Source organism: Buteo buteo, chromosome 21, assembly GCF_964188355.1.
Source record: "Buteo buteo chromosome 21, bButBut1.hap1.1, whole genome shotgun sequence".
Classification (NCBI taxonomy): domain Eukaryota; kingdom Metazoa; phylum Chordata; class Aves; order Accipitriformes; family Accipitridae; genus Buteo; species Buteo buteo.
In genome coordinates, this window is record NC_134191.1 from 5,497,423 (window position 1) to 5,524,825 (window position 27,403).

General features: G+C 44.1%; 1 protein-coding gene across 9 annotated transcripts in view; it reads left to right on the forward strand.

Moving 5' to 3' along the window:
* The window catches only part of FOXP1 (forkhead box P1), a 389,251-nt gene that overhangs the window by 173,226 nt on the left and 188,622 nt on the right, over nt 1–27,403 (forward strand). For 2 of the 9 annotated variants that reach the window (XM_075053035.1, XM_075053036.1), the window contains one exon: nt 22,945–23,043. The exons of 6 other annotated variants lie outside the window; for them this stretch is intronic. The gene's annotated coding sequence lies outside the window, so the exon portion shown is untranslated. Of the gene's footprint in view, nt 1–16,949; nt 17,121–22,944; nt 23,044–27,403 lie in introns of those variants that run through there. One more of the 9 variants, XM_075053037.1, reaches the window with a different exon arrangement.

Sequence of the window (27,403 nt, forward strand, 5' to 3'; positions counted from 1 at the left end):
TTGAAATACATCCAGATCAGCCACAGTATTTTCTAGATACTTGATAAGGTCAAAAAGTCCAGTAAAGTCCTTTTCCTCCTTTCCCAGCACAGTTAGGATGGAAAGCTCAGAGGGGAGCTGGGTAAATCGTTGGGTTTTACTACCCGACTGTGTTTGAAACTCATGCCAAACTCCTGCAGTGATTCCCAGCTGGGCGGGACGAGGCAGCGTTGTGGTGCTGTGCGACGTCACCTGCATCCCAGTGTCGCTTATGCTCCATCTCTCGAGGAACCTGTCTTTGAAGTTGCCCTGCCAGAAGCTGCAGGAGAGGAAGGCTTTTAGATACAAGGGGTCTGAGCACCCTCAGCAAGTCTGTGACCGCTGTTCAGAAGAAACATCCATTCTCGCTCTCCTATCTAGAGCGTAGGTGTTGTTGGATTAGTACTAGACTCTTCAGGATCCCCAACCGCTGCTGATGTGGGATGAAAGGTCCTTGTGCTGCAGAGGGTTTGTCATCCACAGCGATCGGCAGCTGTGGTGGGGACTGTCTGCAGTGTCTCCTGCATTGCTGTCTCAGCACACATCTCACTGCTGCCTTGCAGGTTGGGGTTGTCTGTGGACCCACAGGTGTTCAGTGTGGTCCATGAGATACCGCTGTCCCAGCCCACCTAATCTTATCCACTCCTTACATGAAAGGGGTATATGTGCATAGTTCTGTCCAACCTGGATATCTGATGGAATGTTGTAGGGGAGCAAACTTTCTGGTCGGTATGTTGCTTGGGAATATTGGCAGTTGGTATGTTTTTGTTGAGATGTTGGGTTAGGAAACATCTAGAACATTAGGAAAAGCTGTTCGTCCCTTAAAGTAAATCTGTGCTTTCCCATCTCCTTCCCTCTGTTGCCTGCTGTCTTCTCGCAGCTAGCAGTGGCCTTCTCCAGGCACCACCATACCAGTTGGTTGCATGCAGCAAGGGGAAGCCCTGAGCACTCCCTGTGTGTTCTACCATCATAAGGCCACATACCCTTAGTTCCCCACTTGTGTCTCCTCTCCTGTGTCTCTGTCTTCCCTCTTAGCAAGAGTGGAGCTGTTACCAGCTGTATTACGAGATACCAGGTATCTGCAGAGGGTAGACCCACTAGAGTACCTCCACACGTGGCTGGGGCAGTAGCTGGCCTGTCCCAAGTTGTCTGCTTCCCTGCTGCTGTCATTCCTGGGGCAGCAGGTAGTTGGCCAGGCATGAAGCCCCCCAAGAACAAGTGAGATCTTGCCTGTCTGCAGAGAGGATCTGCTTCCAAAAGGAGGAGGAGCATGGAGTTGGGGTCTTCATCACGCTTGGCCCCAGTGCCTTCGTGAAGCGTGGTGGAGGGTGGGCTGCTGGTGATGTGGGAGGAGGTTGTGTGGGAACCTGCGATGTGTAGGAGACAGCATTGGTGGGACAAGAAGTTCTTCCCCCAAGAGGAGGAGGAAAAAAAGGTCCAAACAAGGTTTGTGGACATTTGAGGAGACCTTCTCTTTAAAAACAACTATAAAGAGACTTTCCCAGATTTTGTCCTCCGCCATTGACGTCCTGTCTGGTCACCGCCCATGAAGAGCGATCTGTGGCATCATCTGGGTAAGACCTTAGATATCTGTGCAGGGGAACTAGAGTTTATCATGGTTTTATATTGGGTTTTTCTCAGCATGTAACTGGATGCATTAATAGTGACATGATCCCGGTGTGACCTGGACTTTAATGGGTTTGAACTTGGAACTGTTCAAACATTAAGAAAAAGCCCTCGCTCCCTGCATGTATTCAGCAGCTGCTTTTTATATGCAGAACCCAGAGCTGCAAAGGTTCAACGGCAGTGTATTTTCAACTTTCAGATGAAAAGGACTAAACTGCCAAAAAAACTGGGCTATTTCTCTCCTGATGCAGATGTGTGACTGCCAGGACATGCATACATCAAAAAGACAACGTGCCTCTGAGCAGTTCAAAACCTACTGCTTTGTTTTGTTTTGCTCGAGGCAAACAAAATGTCAACCCCCTCAATCTTGGGAGAGGATTTTTGCTGTTAACGTGTGCTTTGCACAGAGCCTGAGCCCACGAGTCAGGATTTGGGGTTCGTTTCCTACCTCTGCATCTGACTGACTCTGTGGCATGGGTACTGTTTGTTCTGGACAAAGGTTTCTTGTTTTTTCTTGATTTTGCACATTGCCAGCTGTGCATGATGTACCATCCAGAATATCCTCTTTATCCTATGTCAAACCTTAACTGTGGCAACAAGGCTGTGATTTGATTTTCCCATCTGCAATGAGAGCCAGATTTGCCCCTTGCTCCCCAGAGGAGATTGCAGGTTAGGCTATCTGGCTGCTGTGTGTTCAGGCAATTCAGAAAGGTACAAATTGTTTCTTCAAAAAAACCCAAACAACACCCCCCCAAAACCAACAACACCCAACCCCCCAAACAAAACAAAACAACAAACCAAACTCTGCAAGGCCTAATTTTTCTGCAGTTTTGGGAAGTGTGTCCCATTCCTCTCCTGCTCAGCCATATACCTAAAGCGTCTTCTTTACCAAGCTTCTGCTTGAAAGGAATTCCATTTACAAAGTTATCAGCTACCTGCAAACAGATGGCCATAAGGGAAGGCCTAATACCAGCTTGGCATTGGTGTTTATGTGGAGCTCTGCAGTAACGATGGAGAAGTTAGTCACCTGCCACGAGAGTCATTCCCATGGAATGATGATAGAGCGACACGGAGTAAAGATGGCTCTTTGGAGAGCTGTTGACAGATTTACTGACCACCAGGTCCAGCTAGATTGCCCTTTCTTTTTGGTATTACAAATGACTATGCATCAAATTTACTTACTAAATTGTTAGCAAGTTGTTGTGTTGTAGTGTGTCCCTGTAATGTCAGCAATGTCACCCTGCCTTACCCTGCTGCCTTCTCCCAAAAGCCAGGGCAGACCTCTGCTTTGGGGAATCCATCTCCAGCTCTTTCACAGAGTCATAACGGCATTATGTCTTGTGTATAGTACTTTTCTTTTACTAGGGATGTAAATCTTTGGTCTATAGACCTTTGGTTCAGATTTTTCTTTAAAACATTAATGAGCGTTTTAGTTTTTTGGGGGAAAAATTTACTAGTAATGATGGCATTGTGTAAAAATGGAGCAGCTAAAGCATACGTTCTGTTGGTTTGCCTTGTCTTATAGGAACATCATTTTTGCACATCACTATTAACAATGCAAACACCCTGAAATGCTAATAGCACTAGTAAGCTTTTAATTCCATGGAATTTATTGCTTGCTGTATTTCCATGAATTTATAACGCTTTGATTCTTAAGAGCCCCATTTAATCAGTTTTGCCTGGCACAGAACATAATAAACAACTTGCTGGTGCTAAAGTGCCACATGGGGGAGGCTGCTAACAAGAAAGTTAAATGCTTCTGCCACTAGCAGTTTCTTCGCTGTATTTTTCATGAGCTGTTACTACCAGTAATGTACTTTGCTAGCTTTAGAGCAGTGGTTAAACACAGTGACAAACCAAACAGCGCTCCAGCACTGTAAACACCCAAAGCAATACCATTTTTGTTCAGAGCTACAGTTTAAACCGGGCTTGAGGCTCAGTATCATTTTGTGGTGATCAGTGATTTATTTTTTTTAAAAAAGGTTTCGTTTTTCTTGATATCTTAATGTAGGACTTTTAGGAATTACTAGTGAGTGGTATTGATCAAGAAAAACAGTGTGGTGGAAGAGTGAGAAAAAAGAATTGAAATACTTTGAAGAACAGTTTTTGTTTGTTTATGCTGCTTGACCATAAAAGTACAAAAAAACTGTCTTAGTAGAAAAATACCAGATTATCAAGTGCTTTAAAGCAGAAAATGTCATCTGAGTCTCAAAACTGCACCAACTTTATATAATTACCCTTTTAATTATCCCCAGTGGCCCATGAAATTTGTAAAATAGAGCATTGAGAGTTTGATTTACTTACATGTTGCACTTTAGTGTTACGCTCTTAATGAATATTGTTTAGTACTAATGTCAAGCAGAGATTGGTGAATGCTATAGAGAGGTGCATCCTGCAAAGCTGGGTATTCAGAGGGGAATTGTGGAAACTCCACCTTAAACGAAGAGTATGTATGTATGTAGAGCAATATGCTATAATTTTTGTTGCCTGAATGGAAACTATATTGATTTTGTCCTCTGCATGCAAAGTAGTTTACTGTATTTTCTTTATTTAACCATGCCAGAGAAATAACCATTTTTAGGGCATTTATTTGGTTCTGTGTCAGCATCAACCTTGTTACGGAGAATAGTTGTGCCCTTCCTCTAAAGGACCAGAACATGGAAGCAAGCTCTTTAATTTGTTCTTAGGACCTAACTGGTTTAGCCTATGGTAATGGAAATAACAGTAATCAATATTTGATGTGGAGTTTCTGTGGGGTATCCAAATATCATTTATTGCCAAGAAATTGCTAGAATAAGCTTGGGGGAAAAGTAATCCAATGTGTGGTCTAAAAATCCAGCTATATTAAACAGGCATCTTCAAAGGTGAATGGAAACATCAGTGAACAGTAGCAGTAAAAAGAAATAAAGCAGAGTCTGAAGGGTTAGATAATAGAATGTAATAGCTGATGACCTCTAAATTATTGGTACAAATCTGAGCGAGGTGGAGACTCAGTGGAAAGTATTTGCATTTGAAAATGGTTATAAAATGCTTTCAAGTGATGGTCTGGTCTGCAAGACCCATCTGGTGACAAGTTGGGGAGATTTGATACCGTGGGTGAATGACTCTTAGAAGGATGGGCTACCTTCCTCCTGTCTCACATGCCACTTTTTCCTTTCACCTTTTGAATCTAGCCAGTGTTGAGAACAGCATACATGCACTGGTGTGGGAGCTTGGACCAGGGGTACAACTACTTCAGCATCTCTAATAATGTACATGACCAGATGCTTCCAGAGAAAGTGGAAAAAGCCTGAGGCTTTACTTCCCTTCCAAAATTTTTGTTCATCTTTTCCTGCATTCACTGCTGTAACAGTCTTGGTATTCCTCTTGTCTAGCTATGGGCTGCTTTCATTATCCTGCTGAATTCATGAGATCTTAGCATGGCTTCAAATTTCATAGCCCAATTTGTATAGTATTTGAGTTAAAACTCAACTCTTAATTTGTTTTTCCAATTTGTGAATAGTCCTGTACTTTTGTGATACATACTGTTCATATATAAATACTGTAGTTGGAGGAGAGAAACGACAGAAAAACAATTATTTTGCAACTTTCACATAGTTGAGAGAAAATTTTAGTTCAAATCCTGGCTTTAAATAAAGGGCAAAAATCTATTTACATCCCAAGGACCAAGATTTTATAGTACAAATTTTTCTTAAACAAAAGAGTTAAGTGTTTGGTGTACAGCTGAAATTTGGAAAGGCAAAGTCATGTTAATTGTTTATGGAAACAAATTTCAGGGAACTGATTTCTAGAATTCTGAAATTTGAATTTATATTTGAAAATATATTGTTTAAAAGAAGCTCAAGAGAACAACCTGTGAAGAGGCTAATTAAGCATTTTTGTACAACACTGAGCACAATGGGGCTCCTTTTTTGTTTGTCCTGAGGCCCTGCAATAATAAACAAAATTACTACCAATAATTGGGAGCCTTGATTTGAAGTCGTGCTGTGACTGCAGGATGCAGGCAGTGTCAGTTTTCAGTAAGTGCATCAAGGCTGACCTTGAACTTGTATCTGCTGATAAGAGCAGTGCAATAGCCCAGTTGTTTCTGAGAGCGTGTCGTAGTGCTCGGTGCTGCTGGTCGGCTTTGCCGGTGTTTCTCCTCTCCTTGCCTTGTGCCCTTTCTATCGCCAAAGCCTGGATGAGCCAGGCTCTCCTGATGCAGAGAGTCATCTTGGTTAGCAGCAATACTGGAGATCACCTGGGTGCTCCTTGTGCCAGGAAAGCCATGCCGAATTCGGTAGGGGAACACGAGAAGATAAATTTCCTGTAACAGAAGTGGTTATTTTGGCTCCATTTTATTTCATGTGGTATGTTTTCTGTCTCCTCTGCCGCTGTGCATGGGTACGTCACTCCCTTCTGCTTGTACAGCTTTTTAAATGTGTGTGGTATTGTATCATGCTTTGGTCTTAATGCACCAGGAGATGGTAGAAGACAGTGTAGTTGTCTGGTTTTTTGCTATTGAAAGGGTTGGAAGTTTGCCCGAAAGCCAAATTGTGTGGCAGGAGATTACAAAACGTTTAGTTTCCAAATCTGATTTTTTCCCTTGAGAATTTTTCTTGCTTCCTCAAAGGCAAGATTCATCTTGAACAGCCCAGACTGAGGTGTTGCTCATAACCATGCTGGAAAATGTCCTGTGGCTTGGAAGAACAGCTGGTTGGAAGGAGGACAGTTTTTCAGGAGCAGTTAGGGCACTTTCAGTTCTCACCCCATCTCACATCATACTCATGCACAAGCGTTGGTGGGCCATGGTGACAGCATGGTCTTGGCACCAGGCGTTTAATGAAGGTACTAATTAGTCATGATGCTGTCCCACCACAACGGATGGTTGCAGGTTGCCGTTGCAGATCTTGCATCTAAGAGATCATCTCAGTATTCTGTTTTGTGTCTAGGCGTCAAAATTTGGGCAAGAGTTTATGGCACTTTTGGAGCCATCGAGCTGCCCTTGTGATGGTTCTACTAAATAAATAAATAAATAAAACCCCCAAGGAAAGTAGAAAAAGGCCAAACCCAATATATTAACTCTGTGTTGTCCAGTGTATTAACTCAGTATTGTCCTTCTGCAATAGTCTGGCATCGGGGATATGGACAGAAATGTGAACTCTCACCTCAGAAGTCACTAAGAATAAGTGAAATTTCTGAAAGACGGTTTTACTCCTGTCTAAAATTGGAAGCATGAAGTGGAAGGTTAATAAGAAGAGAACCCTCTGAACCTCATGGTTAGACTCACATTTAGCCACCCAGCTGAGGAGGGGTGAGGGAGCCAAGCCAAAACCATCACAGAGAGTCCAATCAGATCACTGCAGGCATTCTTGTTTTCAAAGTTGGTAGGAAATGGTTTTCTTAGGAAAAAATGGAATTGATGTTCTTTTTTTACTTTAGGAGCCAATTTTCTGATCTCCAGTTAAGATGATGAACTTGCACTGGCCTTGAATTTCGGGTCTCTATTTCACTGTTTTTCATGAGCTGTAGTTTGTACATTTCTTGGCAAATTATATGTTTTTGCAATCCTGTACGCTTCTTGCTTTTAAGGAAAGAAAGGAAGAAAGAAGGAAGCTGTGTTATGTTTAAATGCTCTTTAGATCCCTTTGCATATGCTTTTGCATATTCTTGACTGGTCTTGCTTTGTTTTATGTGTTTGTAGCATTTTTCTTACACCTTGTGCAATCATTAGCATTAATGGGGATTTGCAAGTGTAACAAGAGGAGAACATACCCCAGAGTGTATTACTTAATTTCCCTTTGAAGTGGAATGAAGTTGTCCAATTGGCCATATGCTGTGATTTGCCATCGTTACGAGTAGTTTTTGACTCCTTGTAGAGTAGGTTAATCTCTCCTAGGGAGCCTACGATTAATCACATGGGATTGTATATGGCATAGATAGATATATGCCACCTTTAAAAGTGCCAGGAAGTTTATGAGGCACCTTTTCTAAGCTAGGAGCAAGAGGTGCACAATGTAAATGCACAAGAACCGTTTGCACCTGCAAAAATTGTGCACTTACATGATTAGTGAGGCATGGTATTAAATTATTTGAGCTTTGTGCATAAATATATACTGAGAGAAGCCTCGTAACTGGGGATTTTGACTATAGTTTTCTTCTTCATGGACCAAATACTCTGCTGTAGATCAGGCTAAGAGTATTTCAGTGGAGCTCTGCCCAGGGGTAGCAGCTGAAGAGCTGGTCCTCCTTGCGTGCGTGTTGCACTGTCCCACACCCAAAGAAATGCCTCCTCATGTTTTATGGGTGGACTTTGCAGCTTGATTGGAAATAGAAACAGAGTAAAAAGCAACTGTGTCTCAGAAATATCCCCAGCAACACAAACCGTCGCTATTTCAGCTTCTTTCCAAGGCCCCTGCTTGGGGGGCTGATCTGCAGCTATATTACAAGCGCTGTAACATAAGCTGCAGCACCAACCCTGGAAAATCTTGTTGTACAGCTAACAAATGTCTGCAAAACCTTGTTTGTATGTATGTGTGCTTATGTTTAAGATGCAAACTTGTATTTGAGTGTGCTCAGCTCCCTGCTGTATATAGCTGCAGAGCTATTTCTAAGGTCTTGGAAGAGATGGATTTGTAGTTTGATTTTTTTTTTTTTTTTTTTACTGTGTTTTTCTCACCCTGATGTTTATTAACATCTTCCCTGATGTCCAGTTACAAGGGATGGGCGCATAAAAGTTTACATGAAAATACATTTCTCTGTAAGTGCTCTCTCACTGTGATTCCTTTGCAGCTTTAAACCAAAACCAGTTCCATCCTGTTTCATCCTTTACCCCTCAGACCTGATAGAGAGGAGGGATATTTCACTTTCGTCTAAAATCCACCTTGTCTTTTCCATTTTTCACTTTGGTTTGCTTGTTGATTTGAAGTAGCGGGTGTGACCAGCCATCAGAGCCCTGTTGGGAGCCCACTGCCAGGGAGAGCATCAGCCCTGACTCCTGCTTTTTATTCCTGCTTTTTCCGTCCGAACACACCAGCACATCTGAAAGTCTCCTTGCTGACCACTAGTGACTTGAAGCACTGAAACAGGAGCTTAGAGTCAAGGCCGATGATTTTCTTTTCTGCTTCGCTCTACCTGCACTGGGACTTGTAGCCAGGCTCTCAGGACGTGGTTCAGAGCATTCAGGGACACACTGGACATGAAGGATTTGCCTATTTGCTAAAAGAGCTGCCAGCGCCTGTGGCAGCCAGCAACACTTTGGGCCGGTTGTGTTTTTCTCGGCAAAGAGCAAAAAGAGGGCAGATGGTAATATGGAGGACATCTTGTTAGAGTGAGCCAAGAAAGACGGAAGGGCTGAGCTGCGATGCTGATTCTGTGTCTCCGGGGCCAAGAGATGTGCGTGTGGGAGAGAGATGCACCTCCATCTTCTTGTTCCCACCCCTTTTTCTTAAGGGTTTTAGGGTTTTGCGATGCTCTGTGAGTTTGGAAACACACCTGTAAGCCAGCCGCCTTGCAAGGGCTTCATGGTTGACAGGAATTTTTTCCGGAGTTTATGTCCTTTCTTGTCCACCTTACTTTAAAGAGTGAGCTAACGAGGTGCTGTAGTAATTGTTTCAAAGCAGTTTTAGAAGAGAAGCTCTGTTGTGATGTTTTAGTTTTGCTGGACAGCCACCTGCTGACCTGCCTTGTTTTTCTACTTTAATTCTGTCCTCTTCCACGGCTGGAGTATGTAGGGCAGACCTTCATGTCCTTAACCAAGGCATTTAAAACTGATGGACGGTTTTGGAGTGCCTAACTTAAAGACACCAAGATTCCAGGATCAAGAGATGGATTTGGGGCAAAGTTCTTGTTCTCTGTAGCAGATTCCACTGGTTGGGTTTGCTTTGGTCTGGTTTGCAAAGGTTTGACAGGGAGTATCTTGATCTCCCTTTCCTAAGGGTCTTTGTCCTGCCTCTAAAAGACATATGTAGGAAACACTGCAGTAAAAACAGGCCCCACCCAGAATTATTTGTCTGGTTCCTTTCCCTGGTGGAGCTTTTCGCTTCTGCAGTGCAAATAATATGTTTGCAATGTTGGATATCTTAGCTTGAATGTGAGGTGTTTTAAAAAAATGGTTTGATACTGTTTGCTGGTTAGCCGAAAACCATTAAAAACCAGTTTGAATGTACCAATGTGTCACCTGAGCTGAAGAACTATTTCTTGTCTCTTCTACCCCATCCCACTGAGGTCTGTAGGCTGATGCGGTGCCGTGCTGGAGCTCCAGCAGGTCCTTGGGTGGTTTGGAAGGAAAATGTGGGAGTTGCACTAGACCATCTCAGAAGGAATTACAGCCAGTACAGCCAACAGCCACATTTAACCTTTGGTACATCATCATAACACTCAATGTTTTAGGAGTGTTAATTATTGTTTGTGGTACCCTAAGCAGGGAATGTGTACTGTCAACTGTTGTGGAAACAAATCAAAAGACCTTTCCCTAACCAGTGCAAAAGGAAATAGGTTTTCTGCTTAATTTCTACTTAAAAGGGAAATGATTTTGAAGAACTCTTTTTTTTTTCTATTGTTACACTTTATTTCCCTTCATCCTCCTTTCCCAGAATCTTCTGTGTATCTAAATCCATTAAAATAGTGGTAGCTAGGAAGGAAAGAGTAAGGCCAGGAGTAGGGTCCAAGTGCATGTTTACAGGTGCTCTCCTCAAAGCATCCTGTTTTCTTCAATACTGAGTATATTCTCCACGAATCAGACCTTTTTGTAGATAGAGGGTCCTCTCTGAATGTCCAAGGTTGAGAAGGGGTTTGTGTGTGTCTGTGAATATGGGTGCATGCTTCTGTACATGTCCGTCAAAACTGTAACTTTTGTGATTATTATTAACATTTTGTCTTTTATGATTATTTCACACTACTTTTCTCCAGCGATTTCTTACTAGAGGGCTTCTGTTCTGAACCATTAATGTCGGTGGGCTTGGCCACTGCTTCGTGCAGTGCAGAGGAGTGGGAAGAGGGTGTGACTCTGCAGAAACATAGGGTTACCTCCAACCAGAGAAATCAGGCTGTAAAAATGATGAATATCTCTCTTCTGTCATCCATAGATCTGACAGTTTTGTATAACTTATGAATTAAACATCTGGGAGGTGTATATGTATTTTTTTTTCCCCTTTAACAGTCGCCAAAACCAAGGCAGATAAGCCGTTGAATAATTTTCAGTCATCCAGTAACGTTGCAGCAAGTTTTGGGAGCAGATCCCTGGAATGTCTCTCTTAACAGAAATGGCAGAATTGCCATTAGTGTTAGTGAGATCAAGGTGGCACCCGGTGCTATGCCGTAACCACAAGACTTTAACCTTCAACTCCATGCAGAACAGACAGGACCTTTACCGCAGAGGTCTCATCGGAAAGATCCCAACAAAGTAAACAGCATGACACTTAATTTATCTACCCCAGAAACATGAAGGGCTCAGTCGACCTGATGGGATCTGTGGTTCCAGGGAGTCTAGGTATTTAAAACCTGATGCTCAGCCTGCTAAGCCATCCCCTGCAGCTTTCCTTAGTGCATAAGATATGAAAAAATCTCCTGTCCTGCAAAACAGATATTAAATTGGATACTCTTTCACCCTGCCACGATAAGAAACGCGGCAGAGAGAGGCAGGAAAATGGAATGCTGCTTAGAAAGAAAATATATTTGAATCTAACATAAAAATTGGTGAGATAGGAGGATTTTCAGTGCTAGTAGCAATACCCTCCCCAATGAGTTGCTGAAAATTCAACTCTCCCTGTAGTTTTTGCACTGGATTGTGAATAAAAATGGTTGTGATTGATGAAGCGTTTGGTGTCTCACTGTAAGTTGGTCAAGAGGGACTTCTAAATCACCCAAATGAAATATTGCATTATCATGAACAGTAATATGTAACTGTTAAGTATGCCGTTGCTTATCATAAGCTCAAGCTCCTTCGGAGCTCTACCCGCCAAGAAATCTTTGCAAGCGTTGGAGCAGAGAGCCACTGCACGGCCTGGCAGCACCACGGGGCTGTGCCCGTCCCTTCCCGGGTGGGACATGCCGAATTTGGAAGGACCGTTCTGCTGCGCTCCAGGCGTTGCCTGCATCCTCATGGGGAGCGGGCAGGTCAGCTGAGGCAACAGGGGCAGGGGGGTTTGCTTTTGGGTTCTGTTTTTTAGAGAGGGTGGAAGGAGGAGAAGGCAATATGCCTTTGTTTGCTGAAGGGCATGGACCCATTAGGCAGATGCGGAAAGCCTTAGTGATAAATTACTCCCTCCTGTATGGTGCTTGTTACATAGTTTTATTGCATATTGGGGTTTTTTTTGCATAAAGCTTTTTTCCAGTTCTGTGCATAGGATAATATATGAGAAAACAAAGTTGATGTTTCATGGGAAACCAGCAAAACAACGTTTAAAAAAAAAACAAACTAATTTCTACTTTCTTTATTGACACAGAGAAAGAGGCTGATGTTGTTCCTATTTAAAAAACAAAACCAAACCAAAAGACTTCTAGGGTTGAGTGACCCACACCTCCTGTTGAAAAGCCCTGTTGTTCCCAGTACGACGAAATGCCAACCCAGTTGGACTGAAGTTTTCTATGTCCAGAACTTTCCACTAAGACCTTGCAGCTGTTTCTCAGAAAAGGATTAGAGAAATAGATGCTGCCTGGCTGTGTGAGAACACACTTAACACCCGTTAGCTAAGCAGCCTTAGGATTTTCCATGTTTTGGGGCTACAATGTGGAAATGGGGGGAGGAAGGTCACACTGAAGTCGGGGATTTTGCTTTGGACATACCTGCTCAACTTGATCTCAGGTTGGCCAAGCTACAGGTCTCCAAAAGTGTCCCAAACTGGATTAAACCCTCTAGTTCCTCTGTAACGGACAAAAAAATGTATGCAACCCCAGCCATGAGAGGGGTGACATGCTCAGGCAGTCATGGTTCATTTCTCTCTGGCCTCCTTGTCCCTGTCTGCTTGTTTTCCTGCTTCCTGAGCTGGCGATGTCTCCTCTCTATTCAAATAAGGTGGCTTCCTCTACCCCTGCCTGCCGGCTGGGGGTCAGAGAGGAGGAGGAGGAGGAGGAGGAGGAGGAGGAGGAGGAGGAGGAGGCAGTCGGTGGGGAACGGTGCCACCCACCTACCTCCCACTGAAGTCTTTCACCTGCTTGTTTTCATACTTGTGCTCCAACGCATGGGAGCTCGGTGGCTTCCCGAGGAAGCGGTGATCAGGGTTGCCCACCAAGGTATATCAGCGATGTTCCCTGTCTCTGTTTTCAGGAGTATCTTGGGAGTTTTGGATAAAGCTTTTTGGCAGAATTTGGCCCGTGGCAGAATGCTCAGCAAGGAATGTTCAGTGTGAATGGTTAAAATTTGGCAAATTTTACTAGTAACTGAAAACAAGCTAATTAAGATGGGATGTGGTACATTGGGTGGTGTTAGTGGTCACACCTATAGGATACTGTATGTGTGCATGCACACGCACAGTGCTGGGAGGTTCTGTACAAGTATGCATGTATTGTATTTTAAAATACTAATATTTTAATCAGCGTAAAGTTAGACGAAAGCCTTCCATTTGTGTCAGAAGCTTGGATCCTGTTGGGGTGAAGGGATATTGCACAGGGGTTGGAGGAAGATGAAGGAGAAGCTCTTCTCTTGCACTCACATGGGATGCGCCTTGCTGCTCACTCCCGAGCGAGCATGAAGTCCTGCGATTTGGCTCCACGACACCTCTAAGGTATGGAAGAAATGCCTCCTGCTCCTGCCCGTTTCATTGCAGAGTCAGGTCAGAAGGTTGATTTTCAGTGGTAGAGGAGAGGGAATTTTGGGGACACTAGCAAAAGCCGCTGTGGAAACTTGCAGCTGCATGTGTTGGTTTTGCAGCTGGTGTTTTCGTGCTAACGCAGCGAGGCTCAGCAGCACGGTGGCCTCTGCGTGGCCGTGGCCGAGGAGCCTCCATTTGACAGCGTGCAGTATTTACAGCGCGGAGCAGCTGGCCCTGCCGTCGATCCCCCCCATCAACAGTAATCTTAACTCATGCACCTAAACTGAAACAGTCATTAAACTTTTATCTGAATAGGAAAGCTTCACGTTTTCTTGACAGAACAGATTCTGTGGCCACTAATTTATTATTGCAATTTAAGAAACAGGCGTCTGTCTGACATGTGCCATGTAGTTCAGTAGGTCACTAGTGACATCATACTTAAAATCGTTGTCTTCGCAAACTGTGCATTTTGCGTAAAAGCTTTTATTTATAGTCAGTCATTAAAATTGAGACCTGATGTTTACTTTCCCTCTGTTTAGGTTAAAGAGTGAATATGAACCAGAGGTACCCTCCTGTTACCACCAAGCAGTTTACAAACTGTGCTATTCACATGCAGCCTTTTGAAAGGAATTATGTTAAACCATTATGGGCTTAAATGGTCTGTGTTAGTTAATACATTTGTTTTTTCACTGCTAAGACTGGATTCAACACTGATTCATGTCACAAGGGGTATATTTTATTTCTTCCTGGTTCCTTGTAGGTTCTTGTCCTCATCACGGAGCAGGTAAAGTCTGTGGTTTGTGCTGGAAGCGTGAGACTTGGAGAGAAGTGCTGTGTTACCAGGATCATGAGACTTTTGGAGGGGTTGGTGGGTTGCCTCTGTCGGTCTGAGGTTGTGGTGGCAGGAGGACCAAGGCGGTCTGGGTTCTTGTCCACGTGTGAGCGTTTTGCTGGGCCAAATTCTGAATCATCCCGTTGCCCAGCCCCTGACGCGATGCGTGTTTTACCCAAGGCATGGGGACTGCTAACGCAGTAAGGTGCTTCTCTGTAGAGCATGAGCCGCCATAAGCCACATATGAGGTCCCCAAAGGATGCACTGAGCTGCACCGTAGGATGTCGTCACCAAATCTTACCCATGATCCGCTGAGCCATAAAACCTACTGGCCATGTCTTACGGGGCAACATAGACCTAAAGAGCCAGAGACACAGCCCTCTTCAAGGGTCAAGTTCTTGGGGGTGTCCATGAACTCTTCTCCCACATTCCCCCATCCTCCACTCCTGCCATCTTATCTCTGATGTCAAATGCCTCTACCCGCAGCCATGCTGCATGTAATATTCTGTGAGTGCTTAAAAATAGCAAACGTGAGCACTGGTAACTTTTCCACACCCAATTTCTCCATGGCAGTACCAAAGCGGTACGCGGTTGCCCCCAGCCCGGCAGGATGGGCTCGGCAGGACTGGAGCCCAGGGGCTTCTCACTGGGCTGCAGAATACGGCTCCTCCTCGTGAAGGTTCATGAGGGGAGAGAATAACCTTTCAAAATCGAGTGGCTGTTTAATAACTGTAATGAAAATGATTTTTGACCAAAAATTATATATTACCAGTTGGCTGAACTGCACAGTATACTTTCTTAATATTAGATAGGGCTGGGTTGGTTTTTTTCCCCCAGATCTTACTGCTAAGATCACTGGCCCATTTCAATTTTTATTGAAACAAATAAACCCAATAAAAACACTTATGCTGAGAGCTGAAGCTCCACAGTAAAAAAAAAAACAAAAAAAAAACATTACTCTGTATTGAATTTATTGATTTATTTATTTACTCCAACTGGAAAATTGAGTATTGTGTTAATGTATTTTATAAGAATCACAGTGCTCGATGAAATGGCTAATTTATTTTAGCGTATACATAAATAGCTAGCAATTTTCAGTGAGACAGGCTAATGAAAATGATGCTATGAAATTGTCTATACTATGAGGAGTGATGGAGTCAAGTTATTATTGGTTGAGTGCTGCGACGTAGTGAACTGGCCATCATGTCTTTGAACTTTTGAACTGCTACTTGGTCGTGTGATTTATTGATTTTGATATCAGCCTGTTAAGTTAACTTTTTATTTTTGTTGGGGGGGTTGCACACGCAGCATAGATGAGTAACACGCTGTGTAATTTTATAGATGTTTAGGTTAAACAAGATGGTTGAAAAATTTAAAGCGTGTTAACGGAGCAGGCTTATGCCATGGGGAAAGGCAGAGAGAGATGCTTGTAGGTACCATTAGATGTCAACACTGATGTTCTGATTGCTGCGGATTAGCCGAGTATGAGCGAATTTGGCAGAGTAAGTGTGCATCATATTTGTCAGAGAAACATTGCCTTTGTTCTAAATTAAGCGTGTGATCTCATAGCAACTTTGTTTGCCTATCTACCTTAAACCTCTCCTCGCGGCGTATCTTATCGTGCTGGTGCCTGGTACAGACAGAGAGCATCAGCGATCTATTTTGTCAGCCCTTTCCCGGGGAGCGCTCCGTTTTGCCGGCCGTTGAGCGGCGGAGGATGCTAACCGGTGGTACGAACAGTTCAACAGCTTGTGTTGGACTGTTGCACCAGAGAGCTGCCCCGATCCGCTGTCACCAAGACGTGCAAACTTGTTCGTCTCATAGCTGTAATTCCCTCGCAGACTGGCTGCTCGTGCTGAGCCTCGGCATGCAGCGCTCGCCAGCAGCTGCCTCGTCCCTCGGTGCGAGGAGATGCTACACTTGTTGTTCTTGGTAATTCGCTTAGGACGTGGGCTCGAGGTATTAAAATAATACTGTTCGACTTAAAAGTGTTTTCCTGCTGCAGAACTTTTCTCTCGACCGTGCTGGTCGGAGAACCTTTGCATGGCGACTGCTCTGAGCTCTGTTTCTGATTAAACCGAATAACTTGACACCTGCATTTTACAATTTGCTTAAAGTGCTTTATCCTGTAAAACTAGCTATTTCAAAGCTTTAAAGCCAGCAGACTTGCAGGGGTTTGCACAACTTGGCTCATCCCACCAGTTCTCTGTGATTGTGTAAAAACGCGACTGGACTTTTCTAATCTCCTTGCCCCCTGCTTTCAAAACTGCAGTTTTAGTGCCTATCCTCCCCATCCCCACTCAGCCCCTTGTTCTGCCGTGGGTCTTGGAAATGCACGCGGGCATTATCGTATTTGGTTGGGTTGGGTTTTTTTTCCCCCCAATGATTAAACTGACATGTCTTTATTTGGATGTCAAAAGCGCTCCCCCTCCTTTTCCCTGCTGTGACCCAAAACATTTTCAGCAGTCTCGCAGTGAGCGGTTGGGAAGCTGGTACCACTTGCCTCCCCCCTCTTTCTTGTTATTTATTTATTTATTTATTTATTTTTTTTTTTTTTTTTTTTTTTTAAATTTTGTAAAGAAGATGGCCTGGTTCAGCCGGAAAACAAAACTAGCGGGAAAGGGCTAAAAACAGGACTGACACCAACACCATTAGCTGGGAAAAAAAAAAAAAGAAAAAAAAAATTTCCATTTCATTGCAACTATGTTATTGTTTACTTTGCCATACACATCCTAATATGGTTACCTCCCTGTCAAAGCGGCCGAGCCGGGCTGAGGGGCCCCCTCGGGGAGACGCTTCCAACTGCTGCTCAGACAATAAGAAACAAACGGCGCAACTCCACAAAAGGGCTGCCCGGAAAATAAGTGTCAAATAAATCCTGCAGAACTCTTCCTTCCCGGCACCCGGCCCCCCCCGTATGTAACCTGCGCGGTGCCTGGCGCGGAGGAGGCGGCGGGGGGGGGGGGGTGTTTGGCGGCGGGGCGCGCAGGACGCGATCGTCTCCCCGGCTCTGCCCGCGGATCATCCCGCGAGTGGGGACGGGGCGGGGGGGGGGGGAGGGAGGGAGGGAGGGAGGGGGGTGGGTTTGAGGGGGGGGAAGCGCGGAGGGGGCCCCCCCGCGGCGGGCCGGGTCCGCGGGCGCGCAGCGCCGCGCAGCGCCAGGTGCCGCCCGGCGGAGCCCCCCGGGCCGCCCCGCTGAGCGGCGGCGGCGGCGGCTCCCGCGGCGGTGCCGGGTTGTTATCTGCAGCGCCAGAACAAAGGTAGGTTGTTCAACTCCGCGCTCCGGGGGAGGGACAAGTTATTTTTGGAGGGTTGTCTTCCCAGTGCAGTGACTGGTTGACCTAAAAGGAGAAGGGGAAGGAAAAAAAAAAAAGAAGGAAAAAAAAAAGAACAACAAACCACCACCAAAACCCCTCGGTGGAGTCGAGGAATGAGCGGGCGTGCATGGGAGCAGCTTTATGGAGCGTAGTTTTATTTTTATGCAACTTAAAGAAGCTGGAGCCCCCTCCCCCCCTCCCTCCCCCCCCTCCCCCCGCAAAATGCCCTGCTATTTCTAGAAAATTTGCGTTGCTAAAATACTTTAATCTGTGTGCTCTATTTTATTCTTTTAAATATTGATTTTTATTTTTTTTTTGCATTTGTGATTTTATGTGCACATATTCCTCTTAGCAGCTATGAATTTCTATGAATTCCAAATAAGCTTTTCGAGGGATGAAACGTGAGGGGTATTTTTACACGAGGATTTCAACTTTTCGGTTGACATAATCTGAAGGTACCGCAGCCTTTTCTGCGACTGTCCAAGTGCTTCTGTACCCTGTGAGGAGTTATCACATTTCTTAAACCAACCCTTTATGTCATCTTTTTCCTTTCCTTTCCCCTTCTTTTTTTTTTTTTTTTAAAGCCTATGTGTTATTCAGCTTCAGTGGATGCTTTGCTTTTCCTGCAAACTGAAACGCTCTTAGGTTTTGCAGTGCGTCTCGCTTTGTTTTGAAAACATAGGAAAATATTAATACAGAGCAGTAAAAAAGAAACAGTGGTGCGTCTTCTGTTCAGGGGAGTTGGCAAACCTGTCCACTTTTATGCTGGGAAGTACAGAGAGCAAATCCATAATTCAGTGCAAGAGCAAATGAATTCACAGTGATAGATACGACGGGTATTATGTAACTTAATAAGAAATACGTTTTTGATCGTGTGAGCGGACACTGCGCTTGTAGGTATAAATATCAAATCTAGGTAAGTCTGTGGAAGAACACTTTTCTTCCAGCCTGTATTACGCAGCATTGTCTTCAATCCCTAATTCTTACAGGATTTCAGAAGGGAAGCAGCTTCTTCCTAAATTGAGTATCATTCAAAAAATCTTTTAAATACCTGTTGTGTACTTGGTTGCTTAATTGGCTCTCCCTCTTCCTGACTCTGCTGCCTGCCTTCCCCAGTTATTATGGGATCTCCAGATTTTTTTATTTTTTTTTTAAGAAAGTCTTAGTTCCAGAGCAAACCTGGATAGCTGAGCTGTTCTTCCCTTCTTTTTTTTTTCTTTTTCTCCCCCCCCCCCCTTAAAATATTATTTCTTACATATTCCTGGAGATTTCTTTTCTCTGCCTTATTTATTTTTTCTGTTGAGCTCTGCAGCCTGACCTGTGCTAATCAGAAACTCTTTTTAGAATGTAAGACCAAGTCAGATAATGTAAATAAACTTTTGTGTCCCCAAACTTTTATCCTGTAAAGCTGGGATGGATTTTTCTTAAAAAACTACATTGCAACTCGCTGGTGATAAACACAAATAAATGTGTTTTGTAAAATCAAAGGATGTCTTTTTAAACACATTTCTAGTTTTTGCTTTTTGGGCCATGTAGGGGATGATAGGAATTAGTAGCCTTTAATTAGACGTGGAGATATTCACATTTTACAGGGATTTATGTTAGAACATGGAATGGCGGGTGGCTTGTTTCCTCATTATGAATACTCCCTGCACATAATGAGGTTCATCATTAGTTGATGGAGTGAATTTGCCCTAGCTCTACCTTGAAAGGCACATAATTTACATACTACTTCAGAGCTTAGGCTTTAATGGATTCCTCGATGAATAAAATGAAAAGCTACTTTCTTTAAATTTTTGAACAGTGTTTTGATAATACGGATTTAATAAGACATTCAATTTCCTTGTTAAGTATATTTGAAAGTGCATTCCCAATTTTAGCAGAAAATATACTTCCCTGTGTCGCTTCCTATAATACTGGGTAATACATAATCAAATATATCAGTGTAAACATTTTGGGGGACGTAGAGGGATTATTTTCCTCTGCGTGTGCAAGGTGGCACTGGGCTCCTCTGGCCTGGTACCCTTAGGGTTCCTACCAACCCCAAGCGTGCTAGAGCTCACCTGTGCTGTAAAAATACCACAGAGCGGGCTTGCTCCCGTGTTAAAGCTCCTTCTGTCTCAGGAGTGCTTAAACTGTGTATTTACTGTGTTCATTTGTAGTGATGGATCTATGGAAATGTATTGCTGGCTGTCAGGCTGACAGTGACAAACCCGCTGGTCCCACCTCCCTATTTATTTTAATGAGATGAGAACAGCAAAAACTTCTCTGGTGCAGTTCCACCTCTGAAACTGCTGCGTAGCTATGATTAGATTAGAGTAAATTGAATTGTAGGCTGCCTAATGTGTTATCATGTCATCAGCTTACTCCAGCCCTGGTCTACAGGGTAGAACGAGCAAGACATCTTCTTCTTCCTCCCTTGTCACCCTCGCCACGGGTGGGTGGGTGGGTGGGTGTCTGGGGGCCGCGGTGCCCTGCACGTCCCGTGCGTGGGGCAGGCTGGGCACGGCCGACACGTCTCCCCTCTGACACTTGCCGGTGCGGCAGCGGAGTCGGAGAGGCAAAAAATACAAAGCGAAGGCTTGTTTTGATAGAATGTTTTATTACCTGAAAACGATGAGCATATATTAACATTAATAGAATAGTCTGTGTCATTCTTTTTTAGGCAATTTACCTCCGCTGCAGACCTGTCTGCTTCAAAATCTTTCTCTGTTCTAAAACATATATTTGTTTAGGGAGTTTTCATTGAAGTGTACATGACAATTACAGCTGTTCATTAACAAAATTGGGTATTTGTTTTAAACTTTAACCAATCACTTTGATATGCTAATTATGGTGTAATTTAATTTGAGCCCTGTAATGATGATGCCGTTATTATGGACATAAATGATGCAGTTAAGCTGAGAGTAATCTCATTTGCATACTGTACATGCCAGTAAATTAAGCCCTTTCTTCGGCTGCTTCAGCTTTAATTTTCCACTTCTTTTCACACAGCGCCTTTTCAGCCAGTCTCTTATAAGCCCACTTTGTAATAGTGCTGATGACTGTTTGATGTGGAGAGTTGCTGCACCACAATAATGCAAGACACAAGATGTAACATTTAAAGGATTCATTATCTTACTGAGTGTTGCTTTAAGAAGCCGGGATTAACAAGGGTGGAAGTGTCCTCTCCGTGGAGCGGTGCGGGTCTTCCCAGAAACAAATGCAATCTTTATTTTTCCCCCTTTTTCTCGGTGCACCCTAGTAGTGGAAGGGGTTCAGTAAGGCCTTACAGTGTTTCTCGGGAGTAAGCCAAAACACCATCGTAGCCCTATAGTAGAACACAGAGGGTTTGACCTTCTCTGTAGGATACTCTGTGATGCTCCACTGTTGCAGAAAAGTTATTGGATACAATTTACAATATTGTAGAGATGGGAGATAGCAGATTATTTCTCAGATGGGGTATGTGGGCTCCAAATCTACCCACGTGATGTACAGTGACACAGAATTGAAGTCTGCATTATTGGTTTTTTTTCATTCTGTTTAATCCTCTGTTTCTCCTTTCGTGGCCCTTTACATGAGTTGAACTTAATACCAGGTTAATTTTGAATTTAAATTTTAAAAAATGGTATTCATACGTTGTTATACCTGCCGATACTAGTGAAAACCTGGGTTTGGAAAGAATAAAAGTCACCAACACCAAGCAAAAATGAACTGCATAAGTGCTGACTTAAATGGTTAATCTTTTCTAATTTACCATGTTGTCATTGAACTAAAGTATTCTCATAACACTGTGGCATACAAAGAAATCATGTGAAATAAACAGGGCTCTTTTTATAGCTGCTTACTATTATGGTTAGATATTTTCATAGTTTAATACCTCTGGAAGTAAAGCCCGTCTCAAGTTTTTAGCAGCAGTTGGCCTCTCGGAAAGCCATTGTTGTGTGGGTAACCAAGTTAACTAAAGATCATTATTAAAACCTTGCAATCCTTTCCTTACACAGGGTCCCATGACCAAAAATAGCTTGTGCAGTTGCCCACAAACATGCAAGTTAATAACTTCCTGGGTGAATAGTGTAAAAACTGCCGATTTCCAAAGCACACACGTCACCCCTGCCTCCACCCCTTTATGGTACGCAGCAAACAAATGGGAGGGTCCGCTGTTTACCAACTGTCCAGCGTTTAATGGGAGTTCAGTTTTTATGGTTCTCGCCTACACTTGGTCTCAGTGCTGCATTTCTCACATGCCATTTTGTTTTCCAGCAGCCGTTCCATGGTAGCCTGACCATGCACACGTGCTGGCTGTGGCCGTGCTGCAGCAAAGCACTGCCTGGCAGCAATCTAACTGCGCTGCTGAATCTGTACCCCCTGCTTCTGGGTCAAAACCACGGTAATCGTTCCTAACAAGCCTACTGCTCTGGCCACCAACTGTGCTGGCATGTAGGATTTTGGTTCCCCTCGTGTAACGCTTCTATGCGTGGCCAGTGCAAGGAAGAGCATCCATGGGGACAAGTGCAAGCCCAGAGCGTGGCGTGGTTCTTGGCTTTCACAGAGCCGTTGCTTTTTGCCCATAACGCGAGAGCTGCGGTGGTGATATATGCCAGCCAGTTCTTCAGGGTGGGCTACATCAGAGTGCAGTGTCAAATCTTGGGGTCCACCTCTGAAGCAAAATGTGCCCAGGAGAGGAAAGGCTTCTCTAGTTCCTTCTCTGAGGCTGTCAGCCCAGACATGGGGTTCGTGCATGAGCGTACATGGGAGACAAAACCCAGCAGCCATTCCCTTGCCCTTTGTGCTCCGAGCTTGGAGCTGCTCAGGTTGCTGATGAAACCGGGTACAAGCTGACTCCACCCAAGGGCGCAGGGAGAGAAAGGGTTTCTCGCAACACAGAGCAATGCAGACCAAACTCTCCCCAGGAACTCCAGAAGGTCAGAAATACTCTAGTATAGTAGTGGATAATTTCAGCCTTTAAAGCTCATGAAAAAAGAGTTCTTGACTTCATCTATTTTAGCAGTTTCCTGTAGTTCAACCCTTTTTCTTTCTTCTAAAGAAAATCTACGTATTGCTTTAGGATGTCACAGGCTGCGAAGGTGTTGTGTCTTCAGCTTCTGTAGGAATAAGTATGCTGAGCATCTCTCTCCTGGGTCATGGCAAGATTTCTGGCCCAAGCAGACAGATGATGGTAGGATGGACTTGAGAGGTGGGGTAAGAGAGTCTCTTTTGGTGCTTTTTAGTGTTCCATGGATGTAACAGTGATACAGTGTGCTGTGCAGAAACCTCAGTGTTAAGCTTCTTGGGAGATAAAAATATTTCTTCCAAAGTGATTTCAATACCTTGCCCTTAAAGAAGCTGTGTTGTAAGAGTTGTCTTCACAAAGGAGGTTTCAGGCATAGTTTTTTGTACCCTCTTTTTCCTAATGAAACACATATCCTTCCTCCCCTCACAGGACCTTTTGAGTTTATTCTGGATAAAGAAACTCGTTTATGAAGAAGATTTCCCCTGTATCATCCTCCTTCTTTAATCTGATCCTGGATTGCAATTTTCAGTAAGTTTCTCCTTCCGCACTTCCAACATACGAACCTTTTCAACCCAATCGGGTGGGAAATTAAAAGCGATACTAGTTCAGATGATGTGCTGTGCAGCCCTGTTTGAGTGTTTCTGTGTAATTCAGGATGGCTGGGTTCAAAGAAGTTCTTCACATTGGGTAATGGTAGCTCTCTGCAGAAAGTTATTTCGGGGAGTTTTGAGCTTCATGGGAGATGGATTTCTCCTTTTACAGCTTTGTTTACAAATAGCTTTGTTCTTACCCTTTTCCAGCAAAACAAGTGTTTCTTCACAGAAATACTTATGGTTGAGAGCAAAGCCACTGAACCTCTCTCCAGAATTCTAACTACAACAGATTAAAGAGTAATTTATCATAGGCTAATATACTTACCCCATCAAAGTCATGGGCGTCAAGACATAGAAACAAAAATAGACCTCTGATCTCTATCTCTGTAATGCTTTTCAGCATAGAGTCTCTTACTGGTTTCCAGAGAAAAAGCTCTAGGAATTTGTGATTGTATTTACCAATAGCTAAGGAGAACAGTTGTCTGTCATTGAAATTACCCAAGTGCCAAGCTGTTGCCCTTCCAAATCTGACTGAACCAAGTTGACTGTAAGTTTTGGAGTGAGAAGATTCCCTGTTCCCGTGCTTGTCAGTTTGTTCCCATTTATAAACGCATCTTTTTGTGGCTGTAGATGGTGGACAGGTATCTGTGATGAGAAACCCAGGGAAGTATCCACAGCTGCTTTAGTTTTCCTGCGTGAGAGACCCTCCTAGCAGTTCCCAATGGCAGGCAGCTGGCTTGTATGGAGAGCATCCTGAAAAGGGTGATGTTTTAGAAGTCCCTGTGAGTCTGCCTGTTGCTACTGGTCCTGTGTGTGCAAAAACTAAAATAGTACAAGTCAAGTAGCTGTTGAGGTTTCTTTAACCTATAAGCCTTTAGTTTTTTTGGCTGCACATGCCCACTTCCAGCAGCATTTTTTCCTGTGACTGGAGAATATGAATGTCTGTCTAAACTGGCTGAGTGGACAAAGCAATGTGATGAAATTGCATTGAAAAAACGTGCTTCAACAGAAGAGTCAAGTCTATCAAGCAAAGCTGTTAGTAAAAGGACTTGGGATAAACCACTCACTCAGCCCCTTCCTTGGCTTCTCTTCCTCCTGTACCACCTGGGGACTGTATGGGCCAGCAGTGTTGGTATCCACATGCTGCCCGGTCACCGGCTCTTCCCTGTGACATATGCCTGCTTCAGGTATGAATCTTCAGCTCTGGTTGTGTTGAATTTGGCTTTGCATTGACTTCTCCTCCAAATAAAACACTTACCCTACGGATGGCCTTTCAAAAGACCATGTTTTTTCCAAAGAACTGCAAATTCTTGAGCTGGGCTGCTTATGTAGTTTCCTGAGACCATCACTTTGAGGAAGCTGACTGAAACAAATGCTGTTTTCAGGTGCATGGCCTAAATCAAAAGCAGCTCTGTTTGAGTTCTCTAAAGTTCGTCAGGGTTTTACCATTATTAACAACCATATGGTCCCAGGCAATGGTCTTCTGTTTTGCACGGGGGAAGGGCAATGTCTGCTGGCCCTGTGCTCTTCTGCTGCAGGGATACAGTGTGCAAAGGCCAGCCACAAACAAGGAAGGTTTCTTGATGTGGCTCCAACAAATGCGTGCTTGGTGGCCAAGGCCAGAGCTGTCAGAGATGAGGCAACCAGTCTTGTGCTCCTTGCACAGATGCCTGTGCGAGACCAACCTGGAGGCAGTCTGCCAGCTGGGGAGACTCTCCTGCTTCTTTGCAAACAGAATTTACCCTTGGACTTTGAGAGGCACAAGAAGGTTATGTATGAAAAGTTTCCTAGGCTTCACGCTGAGGTAAGGCTTGCAGTGTATGTTCAGCAAGCTTAGAGACCCATAGTTCAGCCCTTCCAGCTGTGGGATATTTCTTGCGTTCGTTGGTGTCTCCTTTTGCAAAGGCAAGGTTGAATTTGGGTGGATGCGCTACAGGCTGGGTGAAGGAAGCCAATACAAAGGAACGAGCAGTCTTTCCCGGCGAATGGGGAACTTTACATTGCTTTTACAATGAAACAAATATGAAAAGGAAGAATGAAATGATAATAAGCTAAATTGGTGCCAAATGTACGGGATTCCATGTGTGTGCAGTAAAGGGAAACCCAGCTCCTGTAGTTTTCCCTGGGAAAATGGCTTGTTCTGTATTTAGAACCCATGTGCAGGATGACCATATAAATGTGGTTAAACGGCATAGGATTCTGATCAAAGGGGCAATTACGAGTAATAAAATAGGAAATATAATTATTGCTACCATTTCAGATCTTATAGCCAGGGAGAATCTTAGCAGCTAGACAGAGAAAAAGCCTTAACACTAAGAGAAGCAAAGAAGAAAACCCCCAGATTACAGCTGGTTGGGGTCTATAGAAAAAGAAAGTTGAAATGTAAAGGTATATTTCCTAGAATCTCTGCGTTCCTAAATAAATAATAATTAGAGGGCTTGCGAACAACCTAATTGTTGACTGAGCTGAATCACAGCAGAAAATGAATTACCAACTTATGCACAAGAAAATTTACCAAAGTCGGAGCTGTAGCTGGGTTATTTTCACCAAATGTCCAGCACATATGCTGCGCTTGCTTTTATTGTTCACCGTTATGGTGTCGTGTCTCGCTAGATTGTGCTTTGCTACACACCTCCACCCCCTAACAAACTGGCCCTATGTATGCCTGTAGGCAGAATATAGGGAATTAAGCTGTGTGACAGTGAACTTCTGGGTTTTTTTATATGCTTGACAAATGTTTTTTAAACATGGTATAAATACATTGTACAGTAGAATTGAAGTGTTTGAGGGGCACATTTTACTCCCTAAGGAAGTGTGTGTAGTTTGGCCTCGTATTCCTCTGTATTCTGCCTGCTGCCCCCCCCCCCCCCCCGAAATATTTAATATTTTAATGACACCTATGTTTAGATAATACAGGTTTGGACAGTATTCTCCTATGTATGTTGTAGAGTTCCTACCGACACGCCTGGACAAACCTCAGCACCTAAAAGCCTCAGGCCAGATTTTGGCATTCGGTGTCCTCAGAGGGAAGGATTGTAGCTGTTAATCCTGTAATAGTCAGATTCTTCAAGGTAGCATCTTCTGTCCTCCCACGGGTTAGATTCTCGGTTTTACCTGACAGCATGAATAGTTCTCTTCAAAGGCAACATAAACCCTTCTGCAGGCTCCGCTCATCCTCGCTTCCCCTCGCTGGGTCTTGCCCGGGCACTTCTCTTGTTCCTCGACCTTTTTGCTGTAGCCATCTTCTTCCTTTCTGGTTCCTTGGAGAAAATACTGTGTTTGTAAGGGTCTGTCCCTCCTAAACCCATTCCCTATGGTCTGCCTGCCTTGCTACAGATGCCTCTCCGGAGGAAGGGTGAGGGCAGCCGGGCTGCTCCCATCGCTCTTCAAGATCGTGAGGTCGTCCATTCGGTCCCTTTGCAGAAATGCCAAAGCCTATTTAGAGTCAGATGTGTAAATATTCTGCTCAAAAATAATAATAAACCTCCCCTATCTCGTGGCTGAGTTCTTTGGAGGAATGGGAATGTCAGCAGGCATTGGCTCTCACCTGTTTTGACAAGGCATTGCATTTTCAGTGGGTGTTTATAAGCTCCAGATACCGGGGCTGAAAATAGCTTCCTCATCCTGTTCCCTTCCCGTGAGTGGCTCAGAGGCATGGCAGGGGACATGGGTGCCTTATCCCAGCTCCTCCCTTGACTTTTCCAGTTATGTTAGGTAGGTCGCTTGGAATCGGTAAATGCTTCAGTACACACTCGGCCCCATCACACACTGAACTCTCTCATGAATGGGGGCTTTAGCCTCCCTGCACCCTACGAGCTCCAGTAGTAACAGCTCATCTACTTCGTAGAGCTGTTGCAAGCCCTAATTAACTCATGGTCGTGAGGCATTTGGTATCCCTCAGATATATGTTGCGAGCTTTTGTTTTTCACCTGCAGGGTAGAAGCTCTCCTTCCTCCCATGCAGCCGAAGCTCCGGCCGTGTTTCAGCGTGGCATCGCACGTGAAGGCTGTGGGCTTTGTAACGCACGCGGGTGAGCTTCACTCGCATGAGAGGCTTTGATATGTTAGAACACCCCCCTCTAGAAAATTGCGGGAAAAACGTTTTGTTTCATTAGTATTTGGGGTGGAAATATGCTGTGGATTAATCCTCTTTGGAAAGAGATTAAGAAATGTTCTCTCCTCCTCCCTCCTCATGTAAGAGTAGGTAATGTTTATTCTTTCTTTATTAACTACAGACGTCAGAGAAAAAGGACTGTTGCCCTTTGATTTTATTTACAAGGCAAAAGTGAAAACTTG